The 14,700-nt window shown below is 37.0% G+C and overlaps 1 protein-coding gene across 1 annotated transcript in view; it reads right to left on the bottom strand.

Annotated features, from left to right (window-relative positions):
• The window catches only part of KIF26B (kinesin family member 26B), a 559,622-nt gene that overhangs the window by 187,344 nt on the left and 357,578 nt on the right, over positions 1-14,700 (bottom strand). The gene's annotated exons all lie outside the window — the stretch shown is intronic.

Raw genomic sequence — 14,700 nt, 5'->3', positions numbered from 1 at the left:
AGTTTGTAATGCTGACATTTGCCCTTTATTAAAGGGATAGGAAAGCCAAATTTAAACTTGCAAGGTTCAATTAGAGAATGTAATTTGAAGACACTTTTAAATTCACTTCTGTTTTCAAATGTGCTTCGTTCTCTTGGTATCCCTCGTTGAAAAAGAATAAGCACATATTCTACAGCTAGCTGCTGATTGGTTGAGAACAAACAAAAAACCAATGGCACTACTGGTTGTATATATTTATAGAAGAGCTCTTGGTAACTCGAATATTTAGATAATTATTTAATATAAAACTTTGTAAATACAAAGTATATGAGTGAAATGGTGCTGTGTATTATTTGTACTTGAAAGAGAATTATGGTTGGTTAAAGAAACCCCCCAGGGCCGGATTGGCCTACCAGGATACCAGGAAATTTCCCGGTGGGCTGCAGCAGCTGGGGCTGGAAAGCTACAATTTAAAAGGGCGATTAATGGATGCAATGGGGTTTTAGGGTGCATATATAATATCAATCTGGCATTTTTATTTAATGCAAAGTAATATAATTTAATTCTGAAAAAAAAAAAAATTGGGAAAGGAGTATCCCAGTAATCCCCCTTGAGAGAAATGGGGCCTGTGCATTCTACCAACTCAACAGAAAATAGGGCTGGTCTTCATATTTTTCCAGCGCTGCTTTTCATTCCCAGTCCGGCCCTGAAACCCCCAAAGGGGAATACACATATAGCACTCTAGAGCTGTATGTAAATATATAACGATTCTATTGTTTTTGCAGAGTACTGTCAGCCTAGTTGCAGCAGTAAAGCTGTTCATATAAAGCGTGTTTATGTCAAGTCTTCAAAGAACATATTTCAAAACTGCAATCTAATTGTTATAATGCAGTCATAATATATAAATTAATCTTATGTTCTTGATAGTAAATTGTAATAGTGCCATTACATACAACTCTAGAGTGCTATATGTGTATTCTCCTTTGTGGGTTTCTTTAACCGACCATAATTCTCTTTCAGCTGCTAATTGGTGCCTGCAGACATTTGTCTCTTGTGATTGGCTTACTAGATGTGTTCAATGCTGTTCCCTCAGCAAAAGATAAGAAGAGAATGAAGCAAATTTGATAATAGAAGTAAGCTGGAAAGTTGTTTAAAATGGTATGTTTTATCCAAATCAAAGAAAAAAATATTGTGATTTCCTGTCTCTTTAAAGAAGAATTAAACTCGAAATGTGAAATTCTTGTTAATGAATTACATTAAAGTGATGGTAAACGTTAAATAATCAAATGCCATAAATGTAATCTTTACCATTAAAAAAGTGTATGTGTACCTTTTTTGGTTTTTAATCCTTCTGTGAAAGAGTTAAATAAGTGCATATAATAATGCTTCTTTTACAATGCTATGCCGGCCCACATGAATAAACTCTCTTTTTTTTTTTTATGACAATTCCAGTGAACATCTAATCAACGTGTGTGTCATATGACAATCTTGAAGTCCAGCCCCTTTAAAGCCCATAGAAAGCCTATGTAGAGAGAGGGTGGGACTGCTCTATACATCACAGCCCAGCCAAAAGAGGAAATGAAGGGGGGGGGGGGGCAGGGGAACAGACAATACCAATTTGGATTATAAACCTTTTATTATAAAATGTATATACACTTTAAAAAAAATAATGTGGTTTTACTTGCAAACTATTATATATTTTTATTGCAACATTCTCATAGATTGAAATTTACCATCACTTTAAGAAACATCATTCCAACAGCATTCATTTTTTGCTTGCTTATGATATAATATAGCTCTGAAAATTGTCTGTATTCTATGTGTCTTAAAAGAGGCTCCCTGTCTAATTCTGTAACCTAAGTATTCTATACAAAAATAAAGAAAAATGTTGCCCTGCGCTAAGGAAAAAGGCACCAATAGACCAAGGGAAAAAATGGAGACCCCTATCTCCACAACCAGAAACAGAAAATTTGTATTTTGAAAATCTTGTCCCAGATGGAACCAGATATTTCAAAAGACCTTGGCGCTGCAAAACACTGCAGCTAAAACTAGTGATTGGATAAACCGTGACAATAGTCAAATGTTTAAAATATGAAACCTTTGGCCTCAGTAATGAGATAACTTCAGTAATGAGATAACTTATTTTAAAAAAAAATACAATGTGAATTTATTTATACAATATTAAACATTATTAAACATAAATTAAAAAAACTGATCAGCAAAAGAGCAACAATAATTGTAGCAATTAAATAGTAAGAATATAGCAGTCAAACTATAGCAACGCACAATATGGCACTATAGCAAATGTCAGTGTAGCATCAAAAAATCACAAAAAATCACAAAACAACCCTAGAGCTGATATGCGAAACAAATTTTGAAGGTCCAGAAAGAAGAGTGAACGGTCGAAATCCCCAGCTGATTCCTTGAGAAGCAGAGTGAGGCTGGAACGACAAACAGATCCAAATCATACACAAGCAGAGAACCAGACAAAAGGTGTTCACTTTTACTTACACCGTGTCTTGGTTGTTGCTGCGCCGATGGATCCCTTTTAGCAAGCTGTAGCAGAGCCGGATAAGCCTTTGGAACAATACCGGATTTTTCAAAGATACTCCGCTGAAAGCTGCAGTTAACACAGAAGCCGGTCTAAAACTGACAAAGTGCTCCACTCCTGACTCCTGTCTGACAGTCTGACTCCTTCACTCCTCCTGATGACTGGTGATCAGGTGTCACTCAGAGCAGAGGAGTGAAGGAGTCAGACTGTCAGACAGGAGTCAGGAGTGGAGCACTTTGTCAGTTTTAGACCGGCTTCTGTGTTAACTGCAGCTTTCAGCGGAGTATCTTTGAAAAATCCGGTATTGTTCCAAAGGCTTATCCGGCTCTGCTACAGCTTGCTAAAAGGGATCCATCGGCGCAGCAACAACCAAGACACGGTGTAAGTAAAAGTGAACACCTTTTGTCTGGTTCTCTGCTTGTGTATGATTTGGATCTGTTTGTCGTTCCAGCCTCACTCTGCTTCTCAAGGAATCAGCTGGGGATTTCGACCGTTCACTCTTCTTTCTGGACCTTCAAAATTTGTTTCGCATATCAGCTCTAGGGTTGTTTTGTGATTTTTTGTGATTTTTTGATGCTACACTGACATTTGCTATAGTGCCATATTGTGCGTTGCTATAGTTTGACTGCTATATTCTTACTATTTAATTGCTACAATTATTGTTGCTCTTTTGCTGATCAGTTTTTTTAATTTATGTTTAATAATGTTTAATATTGTATAAATAAATTCACATTGTATTTTTTTTTAAAATAAGTTATCTCATTACTGAAGTTATCTCATTACTGAGGCCAAAGGTTTCATATTTTAAACATTTGACTATTGTCACGGTTTATCCAATCACTAGTTTTAGCTGCAGTGTTTTGCAGCGCCAAGGTCTTTTGAAATATCTGGTTCCATCTGGGACAAGATTTTCAAAACCTAAGTATTCTGCAAAATGCTACATCTTGCCTGTACTAGCTTCATACAAAACAGTGATTGCTTACAACAGTGAATACATTAGTTTAGTGTTAGTGCTAACTGACCACAATAAAGGGAGATAATATAAACCTACACACTATGGTTTAGAGTTTTCAAGGGGTTTGTTGGTGCATATTTTTGCAAATTATTAATAAAGTCACTGTTTTAAATACTTTTAAAATATGTATTTGGTATAGAGTTCTCTGGCAATTCAGTATATAGATTGCTGATATACAGTATACTGTGCAAATAGAAAACATGACTTTAATATCCCTTTAATACAGAATACCCTTCCCCTGAAAAAGATCCTTAGCTATGTTAGTACATCCATTGTGCTGAACAATATTAAATTACCAACTTCTGTCTTGTGCTTAATCCCTCCTAGCTCCCCATGTCTAGTTAAATGTAAAGTAGAAATCAATGTTTCATTACTCAGACAGAGAATGCAATTTAAACTTTAACAAAGGATGCCAAGAGAATGAAATAAGTTTTATAATATAAGTACATAGTTTTTTTCTTATTGTTTGGTATCAATAGCATGATCTTGGGAAATCACTCCATATAGTGTCCTAGCTTCAGTAAAATGTTCTGGAAATTCAATTGGCAAATTTGCAGATCTCACAAAGGTAGTCACCATGGAAAGTAAAAGGAGTGGACTTTTTGTAGAAATCATTTTCATGCTGGGGACTATGGTGTTTAAAGGGACATGCTATGCTGCCAGCCTTCCAGAGTTTTTTTTTTATCATTTTCTAGCTAGACAAGCAGTACAGCCAATCACATGCACACATAGGGGTCGATTTAACAAAGCAATACGCTGCCCACATTTAACATTGCACAAGCGTCTGCCTGATCACGCTAGTCCAATGATGAGTGAGCAGGGGCTGTCAATCATCCTGGGAGAACATGTCCAGGGTGATTTTTATCCACCAGCTAAGAGCTGGCATAAAGGTTTGGAAGCAGCTTGAAAAAATGGAGCCCATAGACTGCAATAGAATCATACCGCAAACTTAAAGGGAAATTGTACACTTTTATTTTTAAATTGTTTTTTAAAATGTTAAGTTTAACCATTTCATCTGGATGCAGATTTTTTTTTTTTTTTTTTAATAATAACGATTTTCTGTCCCGTTTCCAAACCTCAAAGCCTATGATGCTTACATTCGTAAGAATATATTTTTTATTATTTAGCCCTGCTCAGTCCCTTCCTGTCTGTGTTGTATTGTGCATGTGCAAAATCTGTGGCAAGCGCAATATAAGTAAGTTCCCAGCAAGCGCTGTCAGAAAAGCCTAGTGTATGCATAAATATTTATTGCTTTATATATATTATATATTGATATTTTTTATAACACTCTATAGTGAAACTTTACTGGTTAAATATTGTATTCGTAGACACTCTGCTTTTTTAATAAAAGTGTCCATCTGCATACAACTGATAAGATCAATCAACACTCGTGTTCTGCGTAAGATTCTTCTTTTTACACAGGGGCATCAATGATTGCTTTGTATATCAAATACGATTGGTGGGGAGCTGTGCTTTCTAAAGATACTTGATCTGCCCTTCTCCAAGGGCATGCCAGCATCACTATGTTTCTATCAAGGGGTCATGAGCTCAAGCTAAAGGGTAGTAGATTCAGGAGTAATTTGAGGAAGCACTTCTTTACAGAAAGAGTGATTGATTTATGGAATAAACTTCCTCAAGAGGTAGTAGCAACAAACACTGTGGGGGACTTTAAAAATGCATGGGACAAGCATAGGGCTATCCTACGAACTAGATAAGTTTATACTGTTAGGTAAGGTGGGGCAGACTTGCTGGGCCTATGGCTCTTATCTGCCGTCAATATCTATGTTTCTATGTTTCTATCACATCACACACACGCTAGAGTGGAACATTTTATAATAAAAATATTAAACGTAATAAATGTATTTCTTTATGGTAAAGCATTTTTTTATTTTATTCGTTATTCATGCGATCAAAAAATTTAAAAAAGACTCTGAAAAGGGGGCAACTGGAGGAAGGGGTGTTGAAATACAACTTCCATATTACTGTCTCTTTACAGGGACATGGAAGTCAAAATTAAAGGGACACAGGACCCAATTTTTTTCTTTTGTGATTCAGATAGAGCATGACATTTTAAGCAACTTTCTAATTTACTCCTATTATCAAATTTTCTTCATTCTCTTGGTATCTTTATTTAAAATGCAAGAATGTAAGTTTAGATGCCGGCCCATTTTTGGTGAACAACCTGGGTTGTCCTTGCTGATTGGTGGATAAATTCATCCACCAATAAAAAAGTGCTGTCCAGAGTTCTGATTAAAAAAAAAGCTTAGATGCCTTCTTTTTCAAATAAAGATAGCAAGAGAACAAAGAAAAATTGATAATAGGAGTGAATTAGAAAGTTGCTTAAAATTGCATGCTCTTTCTGAATTACAAAACAAAAATTTTGGGTTCAGTGTCCCTTTAAGCTTTTATGATTTAACTAGCGCATACAATTGTAAACAGCACTTTCCTATGTACTTTTAATATCAATTATTCCCATTTCTTTTGGTATCCTTGGTGGAAACTCAGCCCCTTCTATAAGAGAATACTGAAGTAGGGTCAGAAGCGTGCATATGCGTATTGAGCACTATGAGCTCCATTTATCAAGCAACAAAAGTGGAATTGGAGCCCTTGCGCTTCAAGCTCGCTCACAGGACTGCCATTTTTTGACCTCCCCGCCCACTCGGAACTAGTACTGCTTTACTAGTAGACAGTGACAAACCTCACAACAAGATTTTCAACACTTGAATATTTATTTTACAAACATATCATGTATAGAGTTTAAAATTATTTATTTTTGATGCAAAAAGATAAAAAAGAAATTACTTTGGTGTTATCAATTTTAAAGTCCTATCAAATTTATTAAGAATATGATAAAATTATAAAAAAAATCACCAAAAAATAATGTCTGGAACCTTAATTGTTTGAAGAATAAAAAGTAGCAAAAAAAAATAAAAATTCTGAGATTTATCTTGGAAATATGTAAATATTATGTAAATATGCATGAGGAAAAAAATGTAAAACAATAGGAATGATTGATCTCTATCTTTAATGTCTCCGTTTATGAACAGTTCTCTTTTCCTTGCCCTCTTTCCCAAGGGAGAACAGATTCCAGGCTGTGAGTTTCTTTGTAGCAAGGAATCAAATCAGAAACAAAATATTATTATTTTCTTCTTATGTGATTGCAATTTAAATGTTGAATAGGCACAATTGTATTTCTATTATTCTCTAGATGAAGAGATAATTATATCCAACAAACAATATAGTAGTGTCATAGGACTGGAAGAAAAAAAAAAAAACAATAATACCTACTGCAAATATATAGCTAAGATAATTCCAATAAAAGCAGACATAAACTTCAAAAAGTATTTGAAATAATTTATAAGATATGATTGAATTGCAAAGTTGCTCAATTTAACCCACTGGGTGTTAGATTACAAGTATATGCACATATTATAAGATTGAAAGTAGACGCACACCGCAACTGAAGACCTTGCGTAAAAGGTTAGGGCTTCGTAAAGAGCTCCACCAAACACAACATAAATAAACTGAAATAAACAGTTACACTCATATATACACTATCTAATAAAAAAAATATTCATATCAATATTAATTAAAAAGTTATAAGGGGTCAAAGGTATATGGTATTCTAATGGAAAGGGCTATTATATATGTGTGTGTGTGTGTGTGTGTGTGTGTGTGTGTGTTTGAGGAAGGGGAGTATTCCCCGAAACGTGTGCAATACATCTTTTTCTGCATTCAAGACCAGAGAGTGCTGTCTTCTATTCGTTATATCATCACCCACATTCTGGCACCCTGGCATTTGTGATACCGTTTGTGAGAGTGCACTTGTCTTTGTATCCTCTATATATATATATATATATATATATATATATATATATATATATATAAAAATACATTCAGAGAGGAGCGCACTCACAGGAACGAACAGCTAGCTCAATACCATTGCTAGCCTGTCCTATGGTGATTTACAACCTGAGTGCAGCTTATTTTAGCCCAGTAATGCTTTTCACAGAGTAGAACTTTCTTGTAGTATATCAATCTGATCTCACCTAATACGGTCAGTCCAGCACCGAAATACCACGCAATTCCTCTCTGAACATGGAACCCAGCAACCCCAGACGATACATCAGTCTAAAGTATGTGTATGTGGGTATATGTCTATTTATATATATATATATATATATATATATATATATATATATATATATATATATATTGTGTATTACTGTGTATTTACTATAAAATATTTTACATTCAAATGTTCCTATATATATCTATACATATAGCCCTCAGTTTACAACGGTTACATTTACACCGTTTCAGAATAACATAGTCATGTGACTGCTATTGAAAAGCATTGAGAAGCATTGCATTGATTAAAATAGCCAGTAGGTGGAGCTTTCCGCTTGTGTTGCAGCAAAGATATGCAAGCCAAGCAAGCTGAAATTAATCAGTTTAACCAGACCTGAGCTATAGAGCAGATTTCAAAGGAAAAAGATCTTCCTGTCTATAAATTTGTCCAGATTTTAATGCATAGAAAGAACTGTTTGAAGAAAAATGCAAGTAAAGTCTGTGTTGTGTGATTATTTTATTAGGTTTATAATGCTGTTTAGCAAATGTTATTGTTCATTTAACTTAGTTTAATTACATATTCTGTGTTGTGTGATTATTTTATTAGGTTTATAATGCTGTTTATTATTTGAAGTCTTAATTTCAAAGCTTTGAAAATAATGTATTAGGTGTTACTTATGACAATTTTGAGAGGGGCCTGGAACCTAACTCCCTCACTTCCCATTGACTTACATTATAAACTGGGTTTCAATTTACAACTGTTTCGATTTACAATCATTCCTTCTGGAACCTAACCCCGGCGTAAACTGAGGGCTACCTGTATATATATCTCAAAAGCAGTAGGGTTAGGTTTTTAGTGTTGGGTTTTGTTTTTGTTTTTAAATATGTGCTCCACTGAAGTCTATGGGGAGAGGAAGTTAACAGGATCATGATATCCGAAGTCCTGAAGTTAGCGCGCATCAGGTTTTGCTCATGCGCTAACTTTTTACTTTCATTTTGTAATAAGCTAGCTAACCCGCCCGCGTTACAAGTTTAATGTCAGCGGTATTAGCGCACAAGCGGGAGCGCTATATACAGCTCTACTTGTAATCTAGCCCTGAATGTATACAATTACACACACTAGGTTAGCCTTTTAATTCTGCATCCTTCATCACTAATTATAATATACATTTTTTAGCCCATTCTAATTATAGATGAAGATGTAAAATAGTAAAAAAAAAATAAACAGCTATTTGTAAATAAACAGCAAACTAGATTTCTGGTATAGTTATAGTTTAGTTATAGACAGACAGACATAAAGCATACAGATAGCAAGATAGAGTGATTGACAGACAGATTTCCAAGTTACTGTAGCTATTGGTAACTTTGAAGAAACATTTAAGGGACACTTAATGTAACATGTAGTTATTCAATGGTTTAAATATGGTAATAGTAAGGGTGAACACTTACATTATCTTTTAGCCCATGCTGTGGTGTCTGTCTAGAAACTGAAGACAGCCATTTATGGCCGCCTCCAGTGTTTAAGCATTTTTTTAAAAAAACAGCCAAATTAAGAAAAAATACTGCAACTCCTGGGGAATGGCTTTATGTAACGTTTAGGCAACCATCATTTGGAGATTGAGATGTTGAAGAAAACTGTGGTAAGGGCACCATGTTATAGGGCAGATGGACAAGGTTCGCAACTACTTCAGAGGTGGCTGAAAGCGTAGGGTGCAGTAGTCGGATGACCACTGCTTTGTACATTGAGCCCTTTGATATTAACTCTTTTACAATATGTTAAACAAAAGTAATTGTTTAGAGTTTAGTCTCCACTTAAAGCTATTTATATATAGTGTATAGTTTTTATCAGCAATTAAGATGGTGCTTATGGTTGTCAAAGTTATTTTCTACATCTCTACATTTGAAAAGCTGGAGTTCTTACCCAGAATGAAATTTTATTTTCTCTGTCCGACTGAGCTGAGGTAGTTTTTCATATCAGTTAACTTATGGTCTATGATTAAGGCATTTTCTCAGCCAAAACGCGTAAGACCGGCAGGGAGCTGAGGGTCATAGCGTTTTTCTATATGTTTTTAGCTCATATTACTTTTCTTTGTACCCTGTATATAGTGTGTGTGCCTTTCTTCTTTTTTGAATAAAACCCTACCTTACGGAGCTCGCTGGATCCTCGTTTTTTTTTTTCTAACTTAAAAAACTATTAATATTATTTCTAGCTGATGAAATTGTGCCCCTGTCCAATAAAGCTGAGGTAGTTGTTCATATAATTAAACAGTGCAAAAATTTGATATCTTTCTGGAAGTATTTTTGCAATACACTTTTCTCACGTATTATACATATATACGCAGGTAAGCCAAGTGCACAACTATCTAAGAAGGGCCCATGTTCCAAGTGGCAGGACTCCCCAACTCTGGCTCCCCAACTCAATTTATTTCACTTTGCTGCCTGGCTTCCTTATTTCCTTTACTCAGACACCCCTGCCCTCATTCTTGGTGACTTCAACATCCCTCTTGACAATCCCACTGCCTCCTCTGCAAAACATCTTCTGCAACTCACTTCCTCTTTCGGCTTTGGACTGACTCTCCCACTCACAAAGATAGTCACTCCCTTGATCTGATTTTCAGCTATCGATACACTCTCAAATTTCACAAACTCCCCTTTTCCTCTTTCTGACCATCATCTCCTAACTTTCAACATCACTTCCCTCCCTACAGCCCTCCCTTCCTCTCTCCCTTACACCAAACTTCACAGAAGCACTAAGTCATTAGATCAGCAACAGCTCGCTAGCTCTCTCGAACCTCTCCTCTCTTCCATTACGTCCTTTTCCTGCCCTGACCAATCTATCTGCCACTATAACTCCACCCTTACATCGGTCATTGACACTCTAGCCCCTCCTACTATAGCTCAGAAACCACACTCTCATCTTCCACTTTGGCATACTCCTCTGACACGGTACCTACACAGATGTTCCCGTACAGCTGAGCGACACTGGAGGAAATCTCAGAGTTCAGCTGACTTTCTTCACTACAAGTTCATCCTGAACTCCTACTATTCTGCCCTTAATCTTTATAAGCAACAAAACTTCTCTAATCTCATCTCCACTCTTTCCTCTAACCCAAAACGTCTGTTTTCCACGTTCAATACTCTTCTACGCCCACCCCCACCTCCTAATACAACTTCTCTCTCAGCTCAAGATTTTGCCAGCCACTTCAATAACAAAATTGACTCCATCAGAAATGAAATCACCTCTCAACTTACTATCAATCTCCCACCCCCTCAAAAGCTCACAATCATCCAAAACCCAAATACCCTTAAATTTAGCTCTTTTGCCCCTGTTACCGAGGAAGAAGTTTCTGCCCTTATACTCCCACCTCACTATCTGTCCCCTCAACCATATCCCATCACAGCTACTCCCCTCCCTCTCTTCTACCCTCACCCCCATACTCACACACATTTTCAACATCTCCCTCAGCACTGGTATATTTCCCTCATCTCTAAAACATGCACTGCTCACACCTATCCTCAAAAAACCTTCCCTCGATCCAACCTCCCCATCTAACTACCATCCTATTTCCCTACTCCCTCTTGCCTCAAAGCTCCTTGAAAAGCTAGTATATGCACGTCTATCCCATTTCCTTACACTAAACTCTCTTCTTGACCCACTGCAATCTGGATTTCGTCCCCATCACTCCACAGAGACAGCAATTGTCAAGGTTACCAATGACCTACTTACAGCAAAATCCAAAGGCCACTTCTCTCTGCTTATCCTCCTTGATCTGTCTGCAGCCTTTGACACCGTTGACCACCATCTTTTGCTCCAAACCCTCCAATCCTTTGGCATCTGCGACACAGCTCTCTTGTGGTTCTCTTCCTATCTATCTAACCGTACCTTTAGTGTAGCCTTCTCCAGACCATCCTCTGCCCCGTTGTGGTACCTCAAGGCTCTGTCCTCGGTACCCTTCTCTTTTCAATCTATACGTCATCATTAGGTTCCTTAATAAAGTCCCATGGGTTTCAATATCATTTGCATGCCGATGAACCCCAAATCTACATCTCTGCACCAGACCTACCTCCTTCCTTACTAACCTGTGTCACTAACTGTCTTTCTCATATCTCATCTTGGATGTCCTCTCACTACCTTAAGCTAAATCTCTCCAAAACTGAACTCCTTATTTTCCCCCCTTCTTCCAAAATCTCCACCACCCCCAATTTTCTATAACTGTTGATAATTCCATCATTACCCCTACCCCGCATGCCCGATGTCTTGGGGTCACACTTGACTCAGACTTTTCCTTCACTCCTCACATTCAGTCCTTGGCTAAAGCCTGCCGCTTTCACCTTTAAAACATCTCTAAAATTAGACATTTCCTTACACAAGACACAACTAAGATTTTAATCCTCTCTCTCATCCTTTCCCGTCTCGACTACTGCAACTTCGTCCTCTCTCGTCTAACTAGCTGCCGCCTAGCTCCTTTACAATCCATAATGAATGCCTCTGCCAGGCTCATCTTCCTTACACAACGCTCTTCATCTGCTGCACCTCTCTGCCAATTCCTTCACTGGCTGCCTCTTGCCTCCAGGATTAAACACAAAATCCTCACTCTGACATACAAAGCCCTCAACTGCACTGCTCCCCCCTACATTTCAGACCTTGTCTCCAGATACTCTCCCTCCAGTCCCCTTTGCTCTGCTCACGATCTCCTACTCTCCTCCTCTCTTGTTACTTCCTCACATTCCCATTTACAGGACTTCTCCAGACTGGCCCCCCATCTTGTGGAACTCCCTGCCTCGCTCCACAAGACTCGCCCCTAGTTTTAAAAGCTTCAAGCGCTCCCTAAAGACCCTATTATTCAGGGATCATACAACCAACACTTACCTTTCCTAACTACATTGCTCTCTTTGGTTAGCATACATTTACATAAATAATTATACAACATAACACAGGAACAAAATCTACTGCTAGGACTGATTTTATATGATCATTTATTTATAATTAGATTCCAACACACTTAGAAGAAGTTTCAGCCTGATAGAGCCTTTGTTTCTATATTTATTCTTTATTTTCTACATTTACCTGATCCTTAAAAATACCGTCCATGTTGGAAAAATACAGACAGGGCCGGAGCTTGCATAAGGCCCACTTACAGACTGGGTGGCAACCCTAACTCCCTCCTCCTTAATGGCTTATAATGACAACTTAATCTCCTTATTTATGACGGAGAGAGTAACAAGAAACATTTTTTTAAAATAGGATCAAGAGTTTAAAAAACCAAAGCAAAACTTTTATGAAATTGTTCTGAAATAAATACAATTTTATTACTGTATCTCTTTAAACCCTGTATAAATTGTGCTGATTTGTTTAATTCCATACAGTCTAGTGAAATTAAATCAGACAGTTACAATTGCTGTAACATATAACTGAAAACAGCTACATATGTTTGTAAGTAAGTTTAATCAAATCTGAATCCGGCAATTGCCAATTATAGGCCCAGTTGCTTAGCTACAAACTCGGCAACTGAGCAAAACAGCTCTGCCGTTCATACAACCCATACATGTGATGTCAGGAGACCAGGCCAAACATACGCTACCTGGATTAAAAACACTGGGAAGCAAATTCCACAGTCACTCTAGAAACACAGTGGGTACTTTGACATATTGAAAAAAATATCTTGATCTTGATTGCATTTAATTTCTTGCAAACAGACCAAATCTAATGTGCCACTATGCATATTTTATGAAGCTATGGATTCAACTTTGTACTTCTGTGATAATGATAACAAATAATTTAATATGCTGAAATCATATTAGATATTAATTAATCATAATTACAGCAATGAAAATCCTATTGTATGGAACATTAAAGAGACATAAAACAAGTTGGGATAGAGACAAAATAATATATGTACTTTAATTACTTTACCTGCAAATGTATACAGCAGTGCCTCACCATTAACCCTTTATTTTTAGTTTCTAAATTGTACAGCTCTAACTCCCCCCACACAATTCATTTTATGGCTGTATCTATGTTTATTGCTCTTTTGGTAAAATGCAAAAGTGAATAGGGATTATCTGCTGGAGCATGCCTAGAATCTCTAAACTCAGTTGAAGTACAATGCCTGTGTCCAAACACTGATAAGAGGTACTGATGTGTTTGCAGATACCTGCAGTGAAACCTAGGTTTCATAATTGTTGCACCCATAATTAGACGAAGGTGTATAACAATGTATTTAGTGTTTACTGTCGCTTTTGACTCAGGGTTGGACTAGGAATAAAAAGCAGGCCTGGAAAAATTTAAATACAAGACCCATTTTCCATTAACAATTGGCAAGGAAGAGCAGGCGATTCTAAAAGTGTAAATATCCAAAAACTTTTATTAGGAGAATGATAAAATCCAGCATAAAAGCATGTAGTAAGCTCACAGCATAAGAAAAAATAAAACGTCCTCTGCCTTAATGAGGTATTCACAGTAATAGCATAAGTTGATTAAAAGAACAAAATACTGCCCATATCCAATAAAGGGAAATATAAGATCATAGCTATAAGTATAGCAGGACTGGCAATTCATGGCACACGGGGAGAAACTACCCCATAGGGGAACATAAATTTGAAGATCCAGAAAGCCTCTCTCTATAAAAGTTTAGTTGTTCTGTCACCCCCATGAGCTGGGGGTCGGGCGTGATCAATCACCTTCCGCTTAAATGTAGTAACATTCTTCCCATGGACATAAATAAAATGCCTAGCTAAATCAGAGCACTCTATTCCTTTTTCAATGTTTCTTAGGTGTTCTCTAATCCTGCTGCGTGCCTCCCTGGTTGTGCACCCCACATACTGATTTTCACATTGGGTACAATCAACCATGTAAACAACAAACATGGAGCGGCAGTTGGTATAGCTATTGAGATCATATACCCTCTGAGTGACACTTGATTGAAACTGTTTGGACACCTGTGAATGTCCACAGAATATGCAACTCCCAAAGAGGCATTTGGAATGGCCCTTGACATCCATCGAACTTCTACTCATTGGAGTACAGCGTAGCAAACTAGGGGAACATTTCCCAAAGTACAGCCTCTCCTTGATACAAAATTGC

The sequence above is a fragment of the Bombina bombina genome, chromosome 4 (genome assembly GCF_027579735.1).
Source record: "Bombina bombina isolate aBomBom1 chromosome 4, aBomBom1.pri, whole genome shotgun sequence".
NCBI classification, from domain to species: Eukaryota; Metazoa; Chordata; class Amphibia; order Anura; family Bombinatoridae; genus Bombina; species Bombina bombina.
This window is presented reverse-complemented; position numbering and strand designations above follow the sequence as displayed.